The following is a 22,648-nucleotide window of genomic DNA, read 5'->3' as shown; positions in this document are numbered from 1 at the left end:
GGCTTAGGGCACACAGGAGAACAGCACACAGGAAGGGCCCCAGCAGCCATAGAGAATAGAGCTGCTGGAGGAGACAGACACAATGTGCACATACACACACACACACACACACACACACACACACACCCCATATCTAAGGATTGCAACAGAGAAATGGGACTCAAAACGTGACTTTCTAAAAAAAGTTCAGTAGGTAGATTGAAGATGGCTTCTGTTGAGATCCAAAGCAGTGAGTTAGTTAGAAGATCAAGTGGAAGAAATATATCAAAGCATGAAAAAATATATAAAATTTAGAAATCTGGAGGGAAAAGAGAAAATATGTGGCGGATAGATCCAGGAGGAAAATGGGCAAACACCAGGACTTCCAGAGGGGGAAAAGGAACCTACTGAGGAAAGGAAAACAAACAAAATAGGCCATTTCCCCAAGTGAAGAAAGACCAGAGTCTGTAGAAACGATGAAAAATGACCTACATGCAGGTATATTCTGATAAAATGCCTGAAATCTAAGGTAGAAGGGGAAAAAATCTACAAGCTGACAAACAGAAACAGTAACTTAAAGATGGACAAGAACCCGAATGATACTCAGTTTCTCAGTGCAATCTTAAAAGCAAAAAGATACCATCTATGCACATGTGAGACAGAAGAACTACACCCCTGGATCCCTGTGCCCAGCACAGACGGGCTCCCCTGCCAGCGTGAGAGACAGACATTCAGGGCCCAGTAAGGATGCAGAGCTGTGAGCCAAACAAGTGAGTCTGAGCAGAGATTCTGGAAATTGAAGGATGAAGAGGAGGGGAAAGTGGCAAACAGTGAAACTCGCAACGTGGAGAGCTACATCTGAATGGGAGATAATAAAAGATTGACCGGCTGGTGCGGCTCAGTGGCCAAGCGTCGACCCCTGCACCAAGAGGTCACCAGTTCAATTCCTGGTCAGGACACATGCTCAGGTTGTGGGCCTGATCCCCAGTTGGGGCATGCAGGAGGCAGTCAACCGATGTTCTCTCTCATCGATGTTTCTCTCGCTCTCTCTCCCTCTCACTTCCTCTTTCTCTAAAATCAATAAAGAAAAAAAAAAAATTACTGAGCCCTGGTCTACATACAGTTTTTTTCCTGGGGGAATATACAATTTCTAAAAAAAAATGGACGGAAATGACCTAATATATGTGTCAAATAAGGTTTACTGAACTAAGGTAGATATTAACTGCCAGGTGAAATCTAATAACCATCTAGAAGAAACTAGGATTTGCAAAACTGAGCGTTGGGGGGCAGATATAAAGTAGGCGGGCACAGGAAGGGAGACGAGAAGGGAAGGAAAATATCTGCTGTCTCAGCCGGCTGGAGGTGGGAGCAGAGCTGCCCTGAAGGTTCACCGAGTGACGGTGGAAGCAGCATTGGGGAAACGGTTGACTCGGTGCCTCCATACGACAGTAACTTACTCTGGGGGTAGACTTCTCACTGGTGGAGAAGGAGTAGTAGCTTGAAAAGCACCAAAGATGTTGTCAGAGATCTGCTTGACTGCTCCTGAAATAATATCCAGTGTTCCCTTGACTGCGCTCTGTTTTGACAATGTAGCTCCCATTTCTAAATTTGTCCCGCTCTGGAACCACCCTGCTCTGACTCCTGTCCAGGGCTCCACGTTGCAGTCACTGGTTTCGGGCCCTGAGCTCCCAGCAGCCTGGGCTCCAGCGCTCCCTGCACCTAGGCCACCAGAGCGCACTGCTAGACGGGCGAGGGCAGCATGGGGGGTTTCTCAGGGGAGTCTGCACCCAGCCCAGGACAGCTCTGGATCTCTGAACTCTTCAGGGATAGGAGGCAGCTGATTCCGGAGGTGTTTTTGGATAGCATTCCAAATAGCTCTTTTGGACCAGTTTTAATCTTTAGGGATGCTGGAGTGATTTTATTCACCTTTCTTCTTTTCTACCCCAGCCCCACCCCACCCAGGTTCCTTCTCATTCTGCACTCCATTCTGAATCTTTGGGTTCTTGGGCAACTTGAGCCTTCCTTTCACTGGATTGCCTGTAGCATTCAGGGACTTCAGGAAAGTATTGGAGAGACCTTTATGTCTCATCACTCAGCTCATTAGGAATAAGGGAGAATGGGGTGGGCCTCTGGATATCACTCAGAAAGCCTGAAAACAATAGAAGGTTGGTGTCTTCTGGTCTAATGCCAGAGAGGTTGAATAACTTGCCCGAGGTGACAGCACCTGCTGGTGTCAGAGCCAGGATCAGAATCCCGATTCCAGGTTCAGAGCTCTCTCTGCCAGACACACTGCCCCTTCCAAGACCCCCCTCCAGTGTGAGGCAGAATCTGCCCGCGTGCTGGGCTCTCTGCTCAGTCTCTTTCTTGGGTCTGACTCTGCTTAGCAGCATTCCGTAGCTCCGCCTTGAGTATGAGACATTTCAGATGAGGCGTTTACATAATGACCGTATTTAGACTTCTATACCAAGAAAATTCCAGCACATGGAAACGTGTTAAATAAATCTAATAAATGATAAATAATAAAATTTATCCAGAAGAGAATATTCTTAAAATTGTAATTACCACTGAGAGGAAAGAGTTCTCCTTTATGATAATGATCCAATCAAATGGAAATTTTAGATTGAGTCCATTTTATGGACCCATATAGGAGAATGGCACACTAACCCATGAAAGAAAGAGAATAGAAAGATTGTAAATTCATATTCTGAAAATGAATCAAGGCATATTTTTCATCATTCCAGTTCCTTTTTTAAGGACACACCAGGTGAATAAAGCCCTTTTCCTGTCCTGTCTGTTCATGTCTTATTAAGTGCTGAGACCATGCAGTGCCCTCTGCCTTCAAGCAACAGTATATGGGTAATTCTTGAAGAGTCATGAACTGCAGGGTGAAGGAAGAAAGCTTCTTGCTCTTATTAGTGTTGCTGGAGATAAACTATGGGCATGAGACAGCAGTTATTTTTTATTTTTTTAAAGGTCACAAAGGATAAATGATTACAATAACATTTCACCAACTGACTCTGGGTTTTCACTACTAAATCCTGATATTGATTTTAAAAGCTGCAAATCTTTCATTGAAATATTTCGGATTGGATCATAAATCCTTAAAACCCAAATCTTTTTCTGAATGAAAGATCTATGAAAATAGATAGATAATGGATTTCCTCGGCTGCCAAAGCAAAAAAAAAAAGTTACATTTCCTACTTTGTCATCGAATATGATATAAAACACCTGGAGTTAGATTATTTATATTGATAAAATTATTCGTTGGCATTGGAAGCTGTTTTCTGAGGAATAAAAATAAAATATCGAAACAGCTTTTTGTCAGAACTAGAACTTCTTTCTGCTTTCGAATTAGGTGGTGAAAAATAATGTGGATAAATGCCAAGAGCTATTTTCTTTGAGTCAAATACAGAGTGTGCTATTGCAAGTACAGGCCAGAGTGGACTACTTTCCCATCAGACACAATATATTTCAGTACCATTTACCATTATTTTTGCTGAAGATAAAGGAGTTCATCTTTTACTGCCTTTTTTGTTTTTTTGGTTATTGTTCCTTTTTACACTTCTCTCCCCCCACCAGAGGTCACCAAGCATTAGATTCATATTTCAGTCAGATTAAGTGTGTTAAAGATTATTTTTTTCTTTCTGGGTAGTGATTGTGGAAGCTAGTTAGCTTTATTTTCTATGGCTGCAGAGAGAGGTCCTCCCTCCAGCCAACTTCCTCATCAGTAAATGTGTTGTGATTGGGCTCATTAAAGAAATGCGTCCAGATAAAGCAAACTCAGTATCATGACTCCCCAAACAAGTAGGAAGGAGCTAATGGGTCTGGAAAGTCATCATCTCATAATGAAGACATCAAAGGATGATCACTAGGCGAAATATGTGTGTGTCTCTATAGCTATATAAATACATACAAGTCCACTAATCTGCTATTTGAAGCCCCATAAATATTTTGCAAATAAGGACCTTAATTTTATGATGCCAAATACTCTTGAAAACTGAAAAATGCTGTACATATATTTATATTTAGAGATTAAAGCCTCAATATGTTGAAACAGCTCACATATGAAGTTATAGACATGTTTCATTTTCTCCTTATAATGAGTATCATTTCCCTTAACTAATGGCACAAGGTAGAGCAAACATTTAAAAGCAGGGCTTACTGCAAAGAGCATTTGTAGACAGTAGTTCTGACCCCAGCCTGCTGCTGACTTGATAGAGTTATTTTTATTTCTCTGAGCTGTAGCTCCTGGTCAGGTCAAGAAGGCCCAAATCACTAACCTAAGAGAGTTGTTTTGGTGATTCAATTGAGATACCACATGTAAGGTGCCTGGCATATAGTTAGGCACTCAACTAATGACCACAACATAATAATAATTGTTATCACTATTATTTTCAGTACAACTAACTTGAAAAACGTCTGAGGCCCTTGGCTCTTTGGCATGGAGTGTGATTACTATTTCACGGTGACTTAGAAATTGCTGGTTGTTATATACTACCAACTAGGAGTGGAAAAACACTGAGGTCGTTGGAAAAAGGAGTAGGTCAGATACTCAGAGAATGTGCGGGTAGAGGGAAGAAGCAGCCTCAGAGAGCTCCCTCCTCAGACCCTGAAGACTGGAGCCGAAGTTTCATTTATAACAGCACATAATCTCAGCCGCACATAAGAAACCTTGCCACCCCGGCCCAGTAAAATACAAATCACTGCCTACCCATTTTTATTTTAGGCAGTTAGATAGTTAGTACATCGTTAATTCTTGCACATACTCAAACTCAGTATCACTGTCAGTTCCGTTTTATTTCCACCTCCCTCCCCAGCTCCCTGGCTGGAGGTCAAGGCTGCTCTCTGGAGTCTCCGCAGCTAAGGCCACGAGCATCTCCGGGGCTCCCCTTCCAGGTCATCTACCGCTCAGAACAGCAACACGTGTTCTTTTCAGGGTAGAAATACTGACAGAAAACATGTAGCAGCTTTGGAATCAACGTTCCTGTAATTAAAGTGACTTGCTTTTTGGAAATTCCAGAGACTAGTCTTTTTTTTTTTTATCCTCACCCGAGGATATTTTTCCATTTTTTGTACAGATAGAATGGGAGGGAGAGAGAGGAAGGGAGAGAGAGAGAGAAACATCGACGTGAAGGGACACATCGAGTGGCTGTCACCCGCACGACCAACCAGGGCCGGGGACAAACTGCAACCGAAGTACGTGCCCTTAGTGGGAACCGAACCTGGGTCTCTCAGGACCGCAGGCCGACGCTCTAACCGCTGAGCCAAACTGGCCAGGGCCGGAGACTAGTCTTTACTGCAACTATTACTTAATGATGAGCACCAGAATGAAAGGCTCATTCTCAGAAGAGGGCCGGGGCCGGGACCTGGGTGTCCCACAGAGTCTCAGATCACAGCACATGGATGCGTCTGCTCCTTCATCTCAGGACTCACTGTCTTTCCTTGGACATCGTGGGGACCCAGACCAGCATGTGCTCAGACTGCTGTTCCCTGGCACCTGTCATAGAAGCCAGTTAGCAGGGGGGCTCTGAAAAAGGTGTGGACAGAAATGGCTGGGCAAAGTCGATAGTAAAGTCACCTACGTAGCTTTATTTAATCAAGTTTTTACCAAAACACCTTTCGTGGGTGTGAGGCACATCCTAGGTCCACAGAATCTCCTGGGAGCTTCAGAACACACACCAGGCCAGCCCTCTGCCCACTTCTTCTCAGTCGGTCTGGGGAGATGGCCAGGTGTCGGTACTGCTTTTAAAGGCTGTCTTTCCTGGGCGAGTGTAATGCAACCAGGGCTGAGAACCTCGGACCTCGGTCCACCACTGATGACACGCAGGGACCCCAGGGGCCTCCTTGCTCAGCGCATCGAGCCATACTGAGTGGGAGGAAAAGAATCCCACTGATCTGCCCGAGAAAGACGTTTTCTCTGGGGTCAGATCCGGATCACCGAGTGATCTAGAAGTTTTAGCCGACAGGTTGATGTGCTGGTTTCACAGGCCTCCCTGTCACACTTCCTTGTCCTTGGCAGTCCCCTGAGAATGGACGGCTACCTGCCTCACCCAGACCCGCTCCTGGAAACCCACACCTGCGAACATCATGGCCTTAGGTAAGTGAGGAATTGCTCTTCCTCGCAGGAAAGGTGAAAACATCCGCTGTAGGTAAACCTCCCAGGACGTGCTGTGTCTCCCACGTGGGCTAGTAGGTGACAGAAGCTCCTGAAATGTTCATTAGTGCAGTTTACCTGGGAAATGCCCGGTAGCCTGGAGCCTTAGAAAGCCTATTATCAAATGTAAATTTCTAGCTCAAAATTTCTCCTTGTTTCTGAGCTGTTTTAGAGTTTTATTGGAATAGAAAATGGATTTCTCTTCCTCCTTGTAAATAAGAAACCAACATTTACTGATGAAACAAGACCAGAGAGAAAACCTGTATAACTTTATGGACTCCTTTTATAATCTGCTAAGCAAATGAGATTCTTCATCCTTTTCACTTAAGGATATAGGAGAAAGAGAGAAGGCAGAATTTACTGAGTATCTGTAATACGCCAGCATAAATACAGTTCTTTCCATCTTGCCATCTCATTTAATCTTCATACAGCCCCTTGGGGTGGTTCTTATTATCCCAGTTTTCTGACTGTGGAAAGGGAGGTTCAAAGGCATACGGCACTGCCCACGGTCCCACTGGGAGTATGAGGCAGAGTTGGGACTTGAACCCAAGTCTAGTGACAGTGACAGCAAAACTGAATCTGGACAAACTGTTTCCCTGCCTCTGCAGTCACCACAAGAAACAGGCTGGGACTCCAGTCTGAGCCCAATGATCTATTTATAGCTCAGAAAATTCCAGGGTGCGCATTCTTCTGGCATCTTGACTCTCAGTTTATTTGTATCATCTCCAAAGTGGTATCTGAATCTCATAAGCATTCTCTCCTCTGTGCTTTGAAGCAAAAGAAATGTAATACTTAAAATGCATGTAGGTTTGCAGGCAGACTCGCATAATGGTAGCAACATGAGCTTTGGATTAGACCTGGATTCAAACCTTATACTAGTGACCTAGCAACTCTGTGGCCTTGGGTCAATTACTTTATGTCGTAGCCCTCAGTCTCTTCATCCATAAAGGTAATAATAATATCTTTTTCATAAACCTATGACTAAGCAAGATAACAACACAAGTCTTTTGAGTTTAATTTTCATTGCTCTGTACACTGAAACATTAAAAATAAGATAGAAATGTTTCACTACTTTCCAAGGCTTGCCATTTGTGAAGCTCAGGCAGATTCATGAGTTATTTTGTCATTTATTGATTCATCAATTCAGTCATCAATGTGATACGTTAGTCACTCAAGAAATATTTCTTGAGCACCTACCCTAGGCCAGGCATTGTGTGAGGTGCTGGAGACAGAGCAATTTTCAAGTACCTGACAGTCTAGTTAAGGCAAATTTGACTGTATCATATCATCCCCATTAGAGATACACAGAAATGATATTCACATACTAATTTACTATCATGTAAGTCTAAAATTAACATGCATAAAACAGTATTGGATTTACAGTTAATATGTAGCCCACTGTTAATTATAATTACTAATAATTATGGTTACTTTTCAGTCTGGCTAGTTCTCTGGAAAGCAGACAACCCTTCCTTTCATTCTGCTGCCTTCCTGAACAGCAGGGACCCGCTTACACCGAGTGAGCCCCTCCAGCCAAACTGCCTGCTGGGCGTTAGACTCGAGTCCTCAGCCGGTGACAAGGTGTGTGTGTGTTCTGGGCACTGAAGCCTCTAGAGTTTAACTGCTTGCAGTTATTGAGAGTGTACATCTTTCCATCATCCACCCTGAAGTGACAAGTGGCTAGGTCCTCAGGAGGACCAGGTGTCATCAGTTTAAGAATTTTTTTCCCTTGACTGTTTATAGCACATTCTTTTCTGAGCATTCCCTAATTGCTTTGATTTCACATACGCACCCAGTCAATATTAATTTTCTGTCCTAGAGTAATAAAAAGGAGTAAAAGAAGAAGAAAGAGAAAACCTTTTTTTCCTGCACGGATTGTACGGGACCACCTAAGGGACATTAGAGGAGGCTGGGGTGGCACCATAGCCTGTTCCTCAGGCCCAGGTAACCTCGATTTGCTCTTTGGCTCTCTCCTTGGGTTTTCTCTGTGGGGAAAGTCAGCCAGAAGAGTTAGGTAGAACTTTTTAAGGGCAAGGAAATTCACAAGGTCAGATACTGATAAAGTAACTTATGGACTTGTTTTGCATTTAGAATACCCACCGTGTAGGGCAGCCACCTCTAGCAGAGGGAGGCTGACTTGTTTCCACACCAAAAGCCCTGTTGTATTTCTCACGCGGCTCCACACTCAACAGCACTTCCTTTGATCAGGCGGATAAGATTGGGGGCCAGACTGATCTTTTATGCATCCTACAACACTGCAGATGTAAACTACCTGCCCTGTTACATGCTATTCTTTAACATGTGATTCTTATCTGGGGGTAGGTGGATGAAAACATCGTGCTTTATATGATACTTATAAAATATCACATTTACCACTGAGAGGCTCATGTGTTCAAGCATCTGGCCTCACCCCTTTCCAATGCCGCATCTTGATATTCACAGCTGAAATCCATCTGGATTGGCCTTCTTTCTAGCTAACAGCGAGAGAGCCAATGAGATACCTTTTCCTATTGCTGGGTGACTGTGAATATTTTGAAAACATGTCCCGTAAATGCAGCAGCTTAAAAGGCTGCCATTGGCTGGTTGGGCGATCCGCGCAATGCTGACGCACCGGGCTGGCAGAGAGACAGGTGGGAATAGCTATGCAGATATATTACTGGCCTGATGTTCCACTGGAGAGGAAAACTATTTCAAGGCTGAGTGACAACTACAACACACCCTGTTAGAAGAGAAATAAATCTCCCTGAGCCTACATTTATGCATCTGAAAAACAGTTACGGGAATACTGAAGAAAAATAACCAACTCAAGGGGTCTTACGCCAAAATACCCTGCTTTTCATGGTCTGATTAGCAGTTCCACCTGTCCTAGAAATAGATGTGTATTTCTACATACCATTTGTAGTTTTGTATTGATACATTTTACACTTGTTAATTCAGGGAAATAATTTTAAACAATGTCAAGGAGGACTTCTAAAATTTTTCTGTTTTTTGTTTTTTTTTTGTCTCCAGCGTCCTCTTCTTCACCTTCCTTCCCTGACCTTCAGGTCCAAAGGTCCAGCAGCCACAGGAGGTGGTCCGAGTCAGGGCCAGCAATGGCCACATTTTATCTTTGTCCTTTTAAAATATTTGCATCCTGGTAGGAGGATAAGCAAAGTTTTGTCTGAATAGCTTTGGGATTCTCTGTGCAGCCCGAGAGAGCTGATTGGATACAAGTAACTGCTTTTGCTAACACCGGGTTAACTGTTCATGCACAAATCTGCCAAAGAGCCGCTAGGAAAGAATGTCCTTTCACTAATTGAATTCTAATGGGGCCAAGAAGCAGATTAGGAATTGAGCTGTTTTACTGTGAGTTTCAAACACTAGATATAGGGATGTTTGGCCTGTTTGATCTGCATAATTCTCCAGTAGGTTCTAATTAGTTCACAAAGAAATGACTTCTTTGGAAGGAATTTGTGGATTACTGGTGGATCCAGTTGAAGAGGGCTTTTCTGGTTTGCATCAGAGTCTCCAGTGTTCACGCACCGGAGAAAGATGCTGCTGTGATAGGACCAAATGAGACAGTTGTTAAGGAGCAAGTCCCAGGCCGATTCAGCACATCCCTGGAAGCTACATTTATTTGCCTTATAGCATTTGGGTGAGTTTGAGAGCCAAATCAGAGTCACCATCAGTGGGATTAGCTGTGGAAATAGAAATGCTTTTCAATAAATAGAACGTTCTTTTCAATAATGCGATTTAAATAAAGTCACTTGGGAAACCATTTCGGCAATTAGATCACCAGTGAGTATCACCCAGTGTCTACAAATTATGAATTACGAAGGGGTTATTATAAGCATCTCATCTATGCCGAAGGAAATGTGTACTTACCACAAGAGAGGCCATGGGCAGGTTTGATAGGGACTGAAAGTCACTATCTGAAAGTTACATGCACGTATACTTCACTTGTGAAGGGCTTTTGTGATATTATCTACCTAGAATGGTCTCCTTTCTAGGAAAAATGGTCCTTCTTCCACTCCAATCACGTGTTTCTTCCTGAAAGCCGACGTATTCTTTTATGGCCACACCCCTGTTACAATTGATTGGGCCAGGCATGGGCACTTGACCCAAACTGGACCAACCAGAAAACTGCACTGAGATCCTCCAAACTGGAACTTGAGAATCATTCTTTCTAGAAAGGGTTGCTGAAAGATGAGAACTTAGGACGTCACAGAGGCCGTGTTTACCCCATTGTAAGGAAAGCCAGGCTCCAGTGAGCACACCTGGGAGCTCAGTGCTGCAATGACATGGCTTTGCACATTTCGCTCGAGACCACCTGCGAGCCTGCTGCCGCCAGGTCTAGGCGTGGTCAGGTGGCTCTGCCTGCAGCAATTGGCTTTGCAGGAGCACCTTCTGTGGGACAGGTTTGCTGTTAGTACTCAGTGTACTCCTGTTTGTAACCCTTCCTGGGAGGAACTTTGGTTTTATGTATATTACACAGAGGAAGAAGATTTTATATCTGGAACCTTGTGCCCTACTCAGCCCTGCTTTCTCACAGTAAACTGTGCAGCAGGAGAAAGAGCTCAAGTGGAGAGAGGCTTGCTTGACCACAGCCCAGTGCAGAAGGGGACATTCCCAACAATAGAACATTTGGACCTTTGTTTTTTTTGTTGTTTTGTTTTTTTATCCTCACCCGAGGACATTTTTGCATTTATCTTCAGATAGAGTGGGAGGGAGAGAGAGAGAGAAACATCAACGTGAGAGAGACACATTGACTGGCTGCCACCCACACAACCCCAATCAGGGCAGGGACGAACCGCAACTGAGGTACATGCCCTTAGTGGGAACCGAACCCAGGTCTCTCTGGTCCGTGGGCCGACACTCTAACCACTGAGCCAAACCGGCCAGGGCTGGACCTTTGGTTTTTCAGGGTTTATCAAAATGACCAGCCTTTGCTCTTGCACATAACTCCTCAGAGAACCAGAGGAACACTGTTTTCAAGGAGATCATTGATGGTTTGAAACATATTTCAGGCAGAACATAAATTTATCCATGATTTAAAGGGAAGGCGATTTCTATGATTTTCATGTTAGAGCAAAACCTCTCTGCCTCGTTTCTTTCTCTTCTGAATTCAAGGGCTTTCCTGTTGGTGGTGAGGGGAAGAGTACAAAGTGTCCTTCCCTAAAACCCAGCCTCAGTGTTTCACAGGGTTGTCTGACAAATTTAAGCCCAGTGCTGAGGACGGACATCTGTTTCTGCAGAAACCATCACAAAGCTTGGTTTTCACAGAACTCCCGTCTGTCTCTGGAAAGGCCTGAACACGGTAAAAAGAGGAATGGGACCATTCAGCACAAGAATTGTTTGGGATTTACCCATTGGGTAGAAAAATTGCTTTTAGATCCCACAACCCTATCCCTTGAAGTTGATATTCCAGAATGCTGAAGGCTGAGAAAGCACACCTGTTAAACGGTAGGGCTGGATTACTTTGCAACCTGTGTAAGCCTACAAACAAACAACAAACAAAAACACCCTCAGCAGAGACCATTGAAATCTGAACTCATCTATTAATGACTAAACCATCATCATAGAAGGGCTGCCACTCAGACCATTGGACGGGGGACCACACCAGGACCCAAAGAACCTAAATCAAAAAGGGCTCCAGTCATTTGAAAGGGAATTGCCAATTCAGCATGCCTACCCATATCACAATTTCTCATTTGTACACTATAATTAATCGGGCAGTTCTTTGTACCTCAGTTTTATCATCTGTAAAATAAGGACAAGAATAGTAGGGCTTTTGTGGGGATTAAATGAATTAATACAGGTAAGGCACTGAAAATAGACCTGGCACATGGTAAATGTTCATTAAAGATTTCTTATTTCCCAGGTGACGATCACACTGAATGGTCTGAGCATATCTACTGGGTAGGAGGGTCCAAGGAAAGGACCTCAGCAACAAGAGGTGGGGCCTCCGAGTCGGCAGTGTGCTCTCCCTCGGCTGCCTGAACCATCAGTGGGCATAGCCGGTGCTTCCTCCTTCAAGCTTTCTGTTAACAGTCAATGAAATAAGAGCTAGGAAAGCACTTTGAATCAGCCAAAAGGCTACACTACAACAACATACTCTTAGTGAATAGCAATATATAATGATTGGTATCATGTTCTCCTACAGTAATCCCAGAAAATGTATTTTAAAGCCCATCCACCTGTACATGATTAATAGCAGAGTAGTGTTTAAGCCTTTTATCCCTGGATAGGTTGAAAACAGCCTGCACTTTTGTAAGTTCTTGCCAGCCCTTCTCACAGGTAAGTGGATCTGATTACAGTGAGTTTAAAGACGTACCTGTAGCCGATGCTCTGGGCCACATTCTAGGGCCAACTGCAAGGCCAGCTACATGGTGCCCAACGTGGGAGTTTGAGGTGAAATCTATTTTGAACTTGGATCCCTTCTACAGTGTGGTCTTGTATAAAGGATTCTAGAGTTTTTTGTTACACTGTGACTGTAACAAATTTTTAATTTTTATTAAAATTCTTATTTGTTCATCCTCTAATTCTTTTTATTTTATTTTATTTTTTTATCCTCACCTGAGGATATTTTTCCATTTTTTGTACAGATAGAATGGGAGGGAGAGAGAGGAAGGGAGAGAGAGTGAGAAACATCAACGTGAAGGGACACATTGAGTGGTCGTCACCCGCACGACCAACCAGGCCCGGGGACAAACTGCAACCGAAGTACGTGCCCTTAGCGAGAACCGAACCCAGGTCTCTCCGGACCGCAGGCCGACACTCTAACCGCTGAGCCAAACTGGCCAGGGCTCCTCTAATTCTTTTTAGTCCTAACCAAATGTCCGAGGCTCTGGAAGGGAACATCAGCCTGTGTTACATGACAGTCTTAGACTATTCTCTGTGGTGATTCGTGTTCATAATGCTGAGTTTGATCTCTTAGTTTTATGCATGTAAGTGTCAAATCCAAAAATAGCAAAATCCTGCACAGATGTTGTGTCATTGACTATTGACGTTCTGAGGCCTGGCTAAGGTGTTGTCTTTGTAAACTCCATGAATCACTTCTAGGGGAATAAAAAGCACCTGAAACAGAGTTGCTATTCCACCCACATGCAGATTTCCTAGGAAGAAGAAGCGAGCCTGCTACTAGCTCCAACAGCTCTGCTGAAGAAAGACATGCACTGAAGGGGCACAGCATAGCCACAGAGGCGGCAGGGTTGCAGTCTTGTTGCAGGCTGCAATCGATGCAATAATAAAAATAATTAACGGAGCAACTGCCTTGCTAACCTCTGGACACTGAGCACACCACCTCACCAACAACTCCCAGCCCCTCTGTGGTGCCTGTCCTGCCTCCCACTGGCTGGCTCATCGGGATAGAGCAAGCAAGAGGGCTTCACCCAGGCTTTGTTGATAAGGCCGAGGCAGAGGGGAGATTTCCCTAGTCCTTCCGCCTCGTGCCTGGGCAGATGAATAAGCTGCCCGTGTCACTAACGTATTCCAGGTCATGCACACACACAAACATTATTATATCTTGAAATTACTTTTAAATTACTGCCTTTCAGGTTTTAACCATTTTTCTAGAAATGTGGCTCAGCAAACCCTTACGTGGAGCAAGGATGGCACCCAGTGGCCAAAGTGTTTCATCTCAGATCTTGTTTGCTCAGATTTGCCTGTCTCTTTGGAGACAATGAATTGCCTGCCTCAAGAGCGTTTTCTAAAGCCGGAGGTGAGCTCCAAATCCCTTATCAAGCTAAAGTACACACACACACACACACACCCATCAAGACAGTATACATTTATTCAGAATAATTTGTTAAAATCCTTAAAAATTCACCTTAAGAGTCTTATGTTAAAGTCATCAAATTTCACATGTGTAGATCACTGCCCATGATGTCCCTAATATCAGCATCACTGTACGAAACATTATACAAATATAAACCCAGTCTCACATTCTTCATGTCCTCCTCAAATAGTCTCTAGTTTATGAGTTCTCATGCCTTAAACATAAGACCGTATCTCCTGACAAGCACTTTATCATTAAACTGATGTTCACAATCTCATATCCTTCTTATCTTTCTTACAAGGTACTTGGCAGTCCTGGGGAGCCCAGGATAATAAAGTGGGACTTCTCTTTTTCCTTTGAGCTTTCCAGATGTCTAGAGATTTCTATACACCTAGAGAGCCAATCATACTGTAAGGAAGACAAGCAAGATGTCAGAATAATAGATCATGTACTCTCTTGCTGAGAATGATGCAATATCTTCATAATGTTTGCTGTTTCCAATTTCCTTAGGTTTCTAAGCAGTCTGAAACCCCAGGGCAAGAAGTCACGTGGATTGCACAACCACAATACTAAAGGAAGTTTCTAATAAAATAGCATTATATATTGGTTGCCCAAAGAGCACCCTGAAAGTCTCTAAAAATATCTGTTAAGTTCAGCCCCAAATCCTGTTTTTCTCAGACATCATCACCATTCATACTTATTTGGCACCTAAACTGTCAAAATGCCACAAAGGTTCCAATAATAATAGCTAAATCAAAAGAAATGACTTTAGAATAAAATCCCACAATATTGCTTACATTTTCCTATTCAGCCTCTTGAAGAGAAGCATTGTCTTCAAGGTCAAAACAAAACACTGGAGAGGAAAATGCAAAGCTAAATATGTGTATTATTCTTGCTGGTTCTTTGGTTCTTGGTTGGCTCATATGTAAAGGAGCTAGAATAACCCAGCTCTCACCGAGAGGTTGGGAGACTCAAGTGAGATCATGGGTATGAAAGGCTTTCATACACTGCTAAATCACGTTGTTTAAGACATTTTACTATGCAAACATTTATAGGAAGCATTAGTGTATAGTTTTTATAATGATGACATTAAGACTCTTTATTGAAATAATGACTTATTTTCCTCATAAGTATTATTGTATTCTGTTATCCTTCAGTCATGGTGGGCTTTGGAAATCATTTATACTATGTAATTGAATCACACTAAGCCAACTTTTCCACCAAATACCGACATTTTTCAATTAAGCTTACATTTAAAGCTTTGGGTATTCAGAAAATTTAAAGACCCCCATGATGTTTTTTGTTAACTTTATTTTTTTTTTTTTCCCCTTCCTTCCTAGAGATATATTTCATAAGCTCATAAAATTACAGCATTGTATAACTGGAAATGGCTTTGTTTTGCGCATGAGGAAACCTAAGGCTTAGAATTTTAAATGACCCAAGAGGTCTGGTGGCTGCCTGTTTGCTCTCCCCTGTCTGACTGGGTCAGTGCCTTACAAAGGCTGCTTAACAGGGGCCACTCTGGCCACCGAGACTGCAGAAAACCCTTCGAGTAGACATTCTCGACTTTGTATTTCATATGTTGCCTTGGGACCAACAGAATCATGACTCGTGCACATTTTTCAGATTCTTGGATGATCCATTGTCGACTGAGAGAAAACATGCAGAATTGTCAAAGCAGTACCTAATTTCAAAAACACGGGGAAAGGACAGCATACAGGACCACACCAATGAAAGGAATTAGAAGCATATCCTGAGATTCAAGAAAGTAAATAGAGTTTTAAAAAATTTAGTCCTATTTAATGTTAAAGAAGTGGTTGAATCAACTAAGAATTATTGGCAAGGGGCCCTTGCCCACAGCAGGGAAGAACAAATATCATTACAGTAAACATTCCAAGGAGATTATCTAAATAAAGCAAATAAATTCCTTTATTTTGAAATAGTTTAAAATTTATTGGAAACCCAGAAAACTAACAACCAAGAACTTTAAACAGGGGTTGAGACAGAATTTACACTCTTATTATCACAAACCTCTGCTTCAAAATTCTAGCCCTGGCCGGTTTGGCTCAGGGTTAGAGCGTGGGCCCATGGACCAATGAGTCGGAGGTTTGATTCCAGTCAAGGGCATGTACCTCAGTTGCAATTCATCCTCAGGCCTGGTTGGGGTCGTGCAGGAGGCAGCCACTCAATGTGTCCCTTTCACGGCGATGTTTCTCTCTCTCTCTCTCTCTCTCTCTCTTTCTCTCTCTCTCTCTCTCTCCCCCTCTCCCTCCCTCCCACTCTATCTGAACAAAAGTAGGAAAAAAATGTCCTCGGGTGAGGATAAAAAAAAAAAAAATTCTGTCCACACGTACTAGGTTCCTCTGCCATCAAAACTGCAAAAGTTCAATGAATTTGGTCACTTGGTAGAAATGTCTCCAGCACTCAGGTGCAAGACATGGTTTTAGGTGACATTAGGGTTACAAAAACAAGTTACACAAGAATTCTCCCTGAAAAAATGCTCCTAGTTTAACTAGGCAAATTAGACACATGCCCAAAGATTTCTATTGCAAGGTAGAAACTAATAAAAGAATGGCAAATGGGCAGATTACTTTGGCCTGAAGGATGGTTAGAACGACCTCATGGAGAGGGGGTCAATGGAACAGGATCAGGTGGGAGTATTAAGATTTTAAATGTGCAGAGATAGAAATAGGGATGGGACCAAAGACAGGGAAGGAGAGGGAATAGACAGAAACTATGAAACGGAACTCCTGGGAAGGATGGGTAAGGGGAGCACGAGAAACAGGCTGAAAAGTGAACTGGAGGTTCGAGTTCAGAGCACTTTTATGTCCAGTTAAAGGGTCTGACACGATGCAATCTAGAGGCTTACAGAAGACACTCAGCTTTGGGGGAAGGAAGTCAGCACCAACAGAAGAGCTCTGCTAATCTGGCGGCTGAGGACAGGATGAACTGGGAGCAGGTCCAGAGAAGGAGACAGAGAGACTGGCTGCAGGGCACCGAATAACAACCGTCTGCACGGGAGGCAGCGAGGATCTGAAGGAGTGATGACCGGGAGGCTGAGAGCATGAGAGACAGATGTTCGGAAACCAGAATGCAGGGGCGGCGTGTGGGAGTGAGGCCGGGTGCGGACTCAGAGACAGCTGGACAGCTGCATCCAGGGTGTGCGTCTGGAGGGGAGGGCGAGCAGAGCTTACCAGGCAAGAGTCTGTAGATTCTGTGTGAACTGAAGGAAGAGCAGAGGGAAGAACCACCACTGTGATTGCTAAACCTGGTACCCTGGAGCCTGGGGGTTCTTTATTTCCCAGCTCCACGTCTATAGTTAGAGATGGCTCTCATTGAGGAAAACCAGAAAGAAGGGCGAGTGATGCAGTCCCAGATGCCCTGCTGTTCTGGAAGGTTCTGGCCCCTTTGGTCTTTACAATTCCCTTCATCGTTCGGGGTCAGGGCTCCAGCGGGGCCACACGCTGCCTCTGTTCCTGTCTGCCCTGGACCTTCAGGGCTCATCTCATCGGGGGAGCTTTCGCCTCATCCCTCAGGCTCCCACTCCCTGGGTCTTCAAGTGTGATGCCAAGGAGTGCAGTGAACCCAGCTGTGCCAACGTGTGGAATAAAGAAAGTGGGAGAGAGCTGCCCAGGCCCATCCTTCCTCCGAGGGAAAGGAGACATTCAGAGTGAACTTTTGGAGACAGGGCCCCGTTCTGTTTTCAAATGCAAAGAGTGAGAAGCAGTGGCTGTGTGAGTTGAACTGAGAGGAGGTCAGGGTCACCACAGGATGTATTTTGGCCAAGTGGGTCCCTGAAGAGGCTCCAGGCACAGCTGCTTTGCTCAGCAAGCAGGACAGGCCAGCCTGGACCTACAGCCCTGGCTGCCCCCCCCCCCCCAACACACACAAACACACTTTCAATACTCAGGAGTGACAAAGCACAGCTATCCTTTTTTCTGATGGGCACTCGATTAAGACACAGTTCATAAAAAGAACCACACAGGCACATGCGGACGTTGGACCACAAAGCTCTCAGTATTTACGGAGGCGAGGGAAGCGGACCTGGCTGCCCGGCTCAGTCTGCTGCCTTAGAACAGCCGGTGCCCTTTTGGATGCTGACTCAGCGGTTTCCCCTGCAGTCAATTTCCTGCTGAAGGTTCAATAACTTTCCCTGATGATAAAAAAGTCTCGGATATTAAACTCGCCATAAATACTACTTGAGGTCAAAACAACCCCCTCAGTTCAAGAGGCAGGAATGAGAGGAGGGAAAATAGGTTAGGTGTAAGAAAATACCCAAATTCTGTTAATACTGCTTTGGAGTCATCTTTTTTTTTTTTTTTTTTTTTTTTTAGCAACCTTAGAAATAAGCTGATGTGAACTGGGAAGTTGTTTCCAAAGGTTGCATTTCAGTAAAGCTGTGAGGGTTGAGACTACAATAGAAAGTTCTTCCCTCCCTGACATCCTGCTGTCCCTGATGACCCCCTCCCTTTTGGCTGTGTCTGGGCGGGAGTGCCCACCTACAGGAGAGGAGCTGACGGGAGGGGACCGCCAACTCCCTGAGCCTCGGCCGCACTGCGCCTACCCTTCCTCTCCCCTCCTGGGCAGTGGCCGCATCACCTGGGTTTGGGTAAACCCACGGTGTGACCCATCTGTACACAGTGCACTTTTCCTCTGCAAGAAGCTGCTGCAAGGATTGGGCTCTTCCAGGCCTTTGGACATAGAGTGGGCAGGGCAGGGGCCAGCACCTGTGCTGATTCAGTGCAATTAGAAAAAGGTGCGCCCTCTGGAGGATCAGTTAATAAAAGGCATTCCAAGCACTTGGTCAGCCAAGTGGGGGGCAATCGGAATTCCTGCCTCCTTGTGCAGGGTCCCTTATGTAGGGCCTCTGACGAACACATCTACCAGCATAACAGCCAGAGTGGTTCTGAGGGAGGAAGCTTCTTATTAAAGCATGTGAGTAATTCCTGGATCAAACACGTCTCCTAGTATAATATTGAGCAACTTGTCCCCTGCCCTCCGTCTCTCAGAGAAGGTGGTAAGATCCTATCTTTGATGTAGCCATTCTTAATTTGGTATGGAAAGACCACAAGGATTATCTATTCTATGATATATTATTTACTTTACCAGGATATTAAATTGTGTCCTAGGCATTAACATTGAAAAATTGAAATACGCAAGAGGTAGTTAAAACCCCAACACTCAACATGAGTTACTGGCATTTAATTACTGAGGCAGTTGTGGAATCTAATGAGCAAAATAAGCTAACAAACAAAATAGAAACATAGATATTGTAATAACTATGTATGGTGCCCACTGGGGCACTGAAAATATTGAGAGGAACACTATGTAAAGTATATGATTGTCTACTAATCTGTACACCTGAAACTAATACAAAATAAAATTGAAAGAAAAAAAAAATGAAGGCAAAAAGTCCAATGATGAGAGAAGATGATTTGATTTTGGGTGGTGAGCATATAAAGCAATATACAAATCGTGTATCATAGACATGTACACTGGAAACCTGTATAATCTTGTTAACCAATGTAAGCCCAATAAATTTAATTACGTTTTTAAAAAAAATCACTGAGGCAGTTAGACAGTGCTGTAAACGAGTTCATCTGATTGCAGCCATAACCCATGCAGTTGGAATTGAAAGAAAGGATGGTAGAAGGTGGAAATATAATATGAGAATGTCCATGAGTTTATTTTAACTGGTAAACTGGCATATATAGTAATAACTGCTTGGTCAGATCACTGCATTGGAAACATAAGAAAATGCATAAAATGACAGGAGCATATTATTGGTGTACTAAACTCACTTTTCTGATGTTATTGCAGCTGGCCTCTTCAGGTTATTAAAAGCCTTTAAACCAGTCATCTTCAAAGGGATCTAATTATCAGTATGGTCTTTATAGATTATTCCTGTTAGCACAGTGCAGAAGAGATATAAACAGGCACTAAAATCTGCACAGATTTTCTGGACACACCTTTCTTATTTCAAGTTCAAGGAAGATCATTAAATGTTAATGAAGATGAAAACCGTTCTTTAGATCCTGGTTTTCTCATTCAGTGTACAGGGCAACAAACCCATAAAGGATAAACTACTGACATTATAACTGGAATCAGACTTTCGGAAAGTTAACTGATTAGTTCCAAAAAGTTCTGTGATCTTAGCCCCATGAAGGGACTATTTCCCAAAATCTAAATGATATATCAGAACCATAAAAAATAAGCTGAGGTTCTGATATTCTTGGATGAGCGAGTATATGTTGTTTCATCTATTTATTCTGGCTAGACACTCCAGGGACACTTCTAGAAAGGTTTTCACACTCTGACCACCATTTACCCACACACCACCACATATCCAGCAAAGGGATTTTTCCCAGCAGGAGAAATAGGGTTAACAGAACAAAACAAAACAAAAACAAAAACACCCTCCTGTCTTCTGGGGCATTCTAAACCAGGAAAAGAAATCCCCAAACATGGAGGGGTATGAAACAGGAAGACAAGATATGAGAAAGGTAAGGTGGTATCAGCCTATTATTAATGATTATTAAAGATTCACTGCAGATTTATTGTATGTGAAACTTGTGTTCTTTTAGATCATGCCATCTGGGAGTATAAATGATGATGAATTGAAAGTAATTAATGCTATGTATCACACTCTCCAATATTATGGGATTTCCATCTCTCCTACTTATTTCTGGAAGTTCTTAGGATATACCTTAATTGTCCTTAAAATATGACTACTCAGCCTGCATTGATTCCTTCAGCCTCTGCTGGTCATATTGGTGGGAAGGTGCCTTGCCTCTGGTCCACAGTGATGCTTCCCTCCACTGGGCTGCTGCTTTCTGTTGTGAGCTATTGACACTCTGTCTCTTCCTGTATCTCTCTCTGTCTCACTTTCTCTTATTTATATTTATTTATTTATTTATTTATTTATTTATTTATTTATTTATTTATTTATTCTCTGTTAAAAAAGTATTGCAGGTAGCAAAGTTTACAATATCTTTGAATGTAACATGGCCTGTCTGTACATATTGGTCAAAGCTAAGTATGTATTTACTGTCATTTAGCTACAACGTTAGGAAACTGCCATTGCACATACTCTAGAATGAAATTTCAGTAAATACTTTTCAGTGTCTATGAGCAGGATTATTTTAAGATCACTACATTTTAATATTATTACTATAATTATAAGACATTAGCTTCCAATTATGATGATATTTTATTTACTTATATATCGAGAAAAAAGCCACTAGGTTAAAATGATCTACTATATCTCAATTACATTGCAATGAGATACCCATTAATATCTTTCAGGATAAAATTTGGAATAAATCAGTTAAGTTAATAATCTTGATAATTTTACAATGAAATAACCCTTTGTTCTCAAATATAAATAATTCATATTTTTGGTGTGTTTGTGAGCTAACAAGAGAAAAGCATGCCACTTTCCAAATCCACAGTGTTCTCCTCACTTTAAGTGAAGAATTAAGTCTGAACACAGGGCAATACCTTTAGAGAGTAGAGAGCTATTGATTTTGGCCTGCTACAGCTCTGGACATGTCTTGTCAAATAGCTTTTGTGGGCACATTTTGTCCATTGTGAGCTTTGCCATCTTTCTCCCTGACTGTCCCTTCCTTCTTTTAGCAGGGATGATAATTATAACAGTAAAAAAATAAAAAAGTATAATAGATATGGAAATTATTTCCATAAATAGAATTTCTAGGTAACTGAACTTTATTAAAGTAAAAAACTTTAAATATGAAAATATTAATAAAATATAATATAAAAATGTCATTATACATAGACACAGTTTTCACATGTTTTTAATGAATAATTGTTTTGAGTTATGGAACACTGATGCTATATGGATTTAGTCATTCATTCATTCAACTCATCCATCCATTCACCAAGTTACTATGGAGTGCTACTATGTCCTGACAACTGTGACAGCAGTAGAGACAGAACAGTGAACAGACCATACAACCATGTGCCCTGACGGCCCTCACATTCCAGCCGGTATTTAGGATGTTTATCTCTACCTCAAACAGGCCCTGACTCCTATGGCTTTGGTTGCTTTGTCTTCTTTCTCTATTGTCAGTTGTCACCTCTTGCTGGCACCGTGTCCCTCCGGATCTGGGTCACCATCGCAGGTCTCTTCCATATCCCTGGATGGAGCCCGAGCAGCTCACCTTAGGCCCACTGAGACCTATGGCCTCAATTCCAGTAGGGAGTTGCCCTTCCGAGTAGTTCCCTCATCCCTACTCTCAGTTCGGGGTCTTCCCTCATTTTCTCTTTTTATTAGTGTGACTCATCTCTAATGATCTGGTTCAACTATCAGGCCAAAGGTCTCTGTGTCATTTTTCCTGGGAAGACAAATGCATTTATGTGCAAATGAAACTCTTAGAAGAATAGTCATTATCAATTATTATTACATACAAATACTATAATACAAAACATTACCTTCCTTATGGTGGTGGTAGGTTGCTTGATAATGAATGGCTAAACCTCTACAAAACTTGAAAAGGCAAATACCTAAACTTTCAAAAGGGAGAAAAACAAGTTTCTTCATATATCCACATTTGGGCCATGGCTTGTTAAAAGTGCAGGGAGAGGAGTAAGAATTCTGAGCCGCCTGTAAGGGAATGGTGATGGCTACAGTGAAAAGGAGCATCGAAGACTCATTCACTGACTCATAGGACAGCAGAGATGGAAGGGCGTCATGCTGAGCTGCTGTGAAGCCTGGTGGCTAAGAATCGTTCTGGGACCAG

The 22,648-nt window shown here is 42.9% G+C and overlaps 1 protein-coding gene across 1 annotated transcript in view; it reads right to left on the bottom strand.

Moving 5' to 3' along the window:
* PDE11A (phosphodiesterase 11A) overlaps positions 1-22,648 on the bottom strand; it is a 332,237-nt gene that overhangs the window by 106,653 nt on the left and 202,936 nt on the right. The gene's annotated exons all lie outside the window — the stretch shown is intronic.

Source organism: Molossus molossus, unplaced genomic scaffold, assembly GCF_014108415.1.
Source record: "Molossus molossus isolate mMolMol1 unplaced genomic scaffold, mMolMol1.p scaffold_m16_p_11, whole genome shotgun sequence".
NCBI classification, from domain to species: domain Eukaryota; kingdom Metazoa; phylum Chordata; class Mammalia; order Chiroptera; family Molossidae; genus Molossus; species Molossus molossus.
This window is presented reverse-complemented; position numbering and strand designations above follow the sequence as displayed.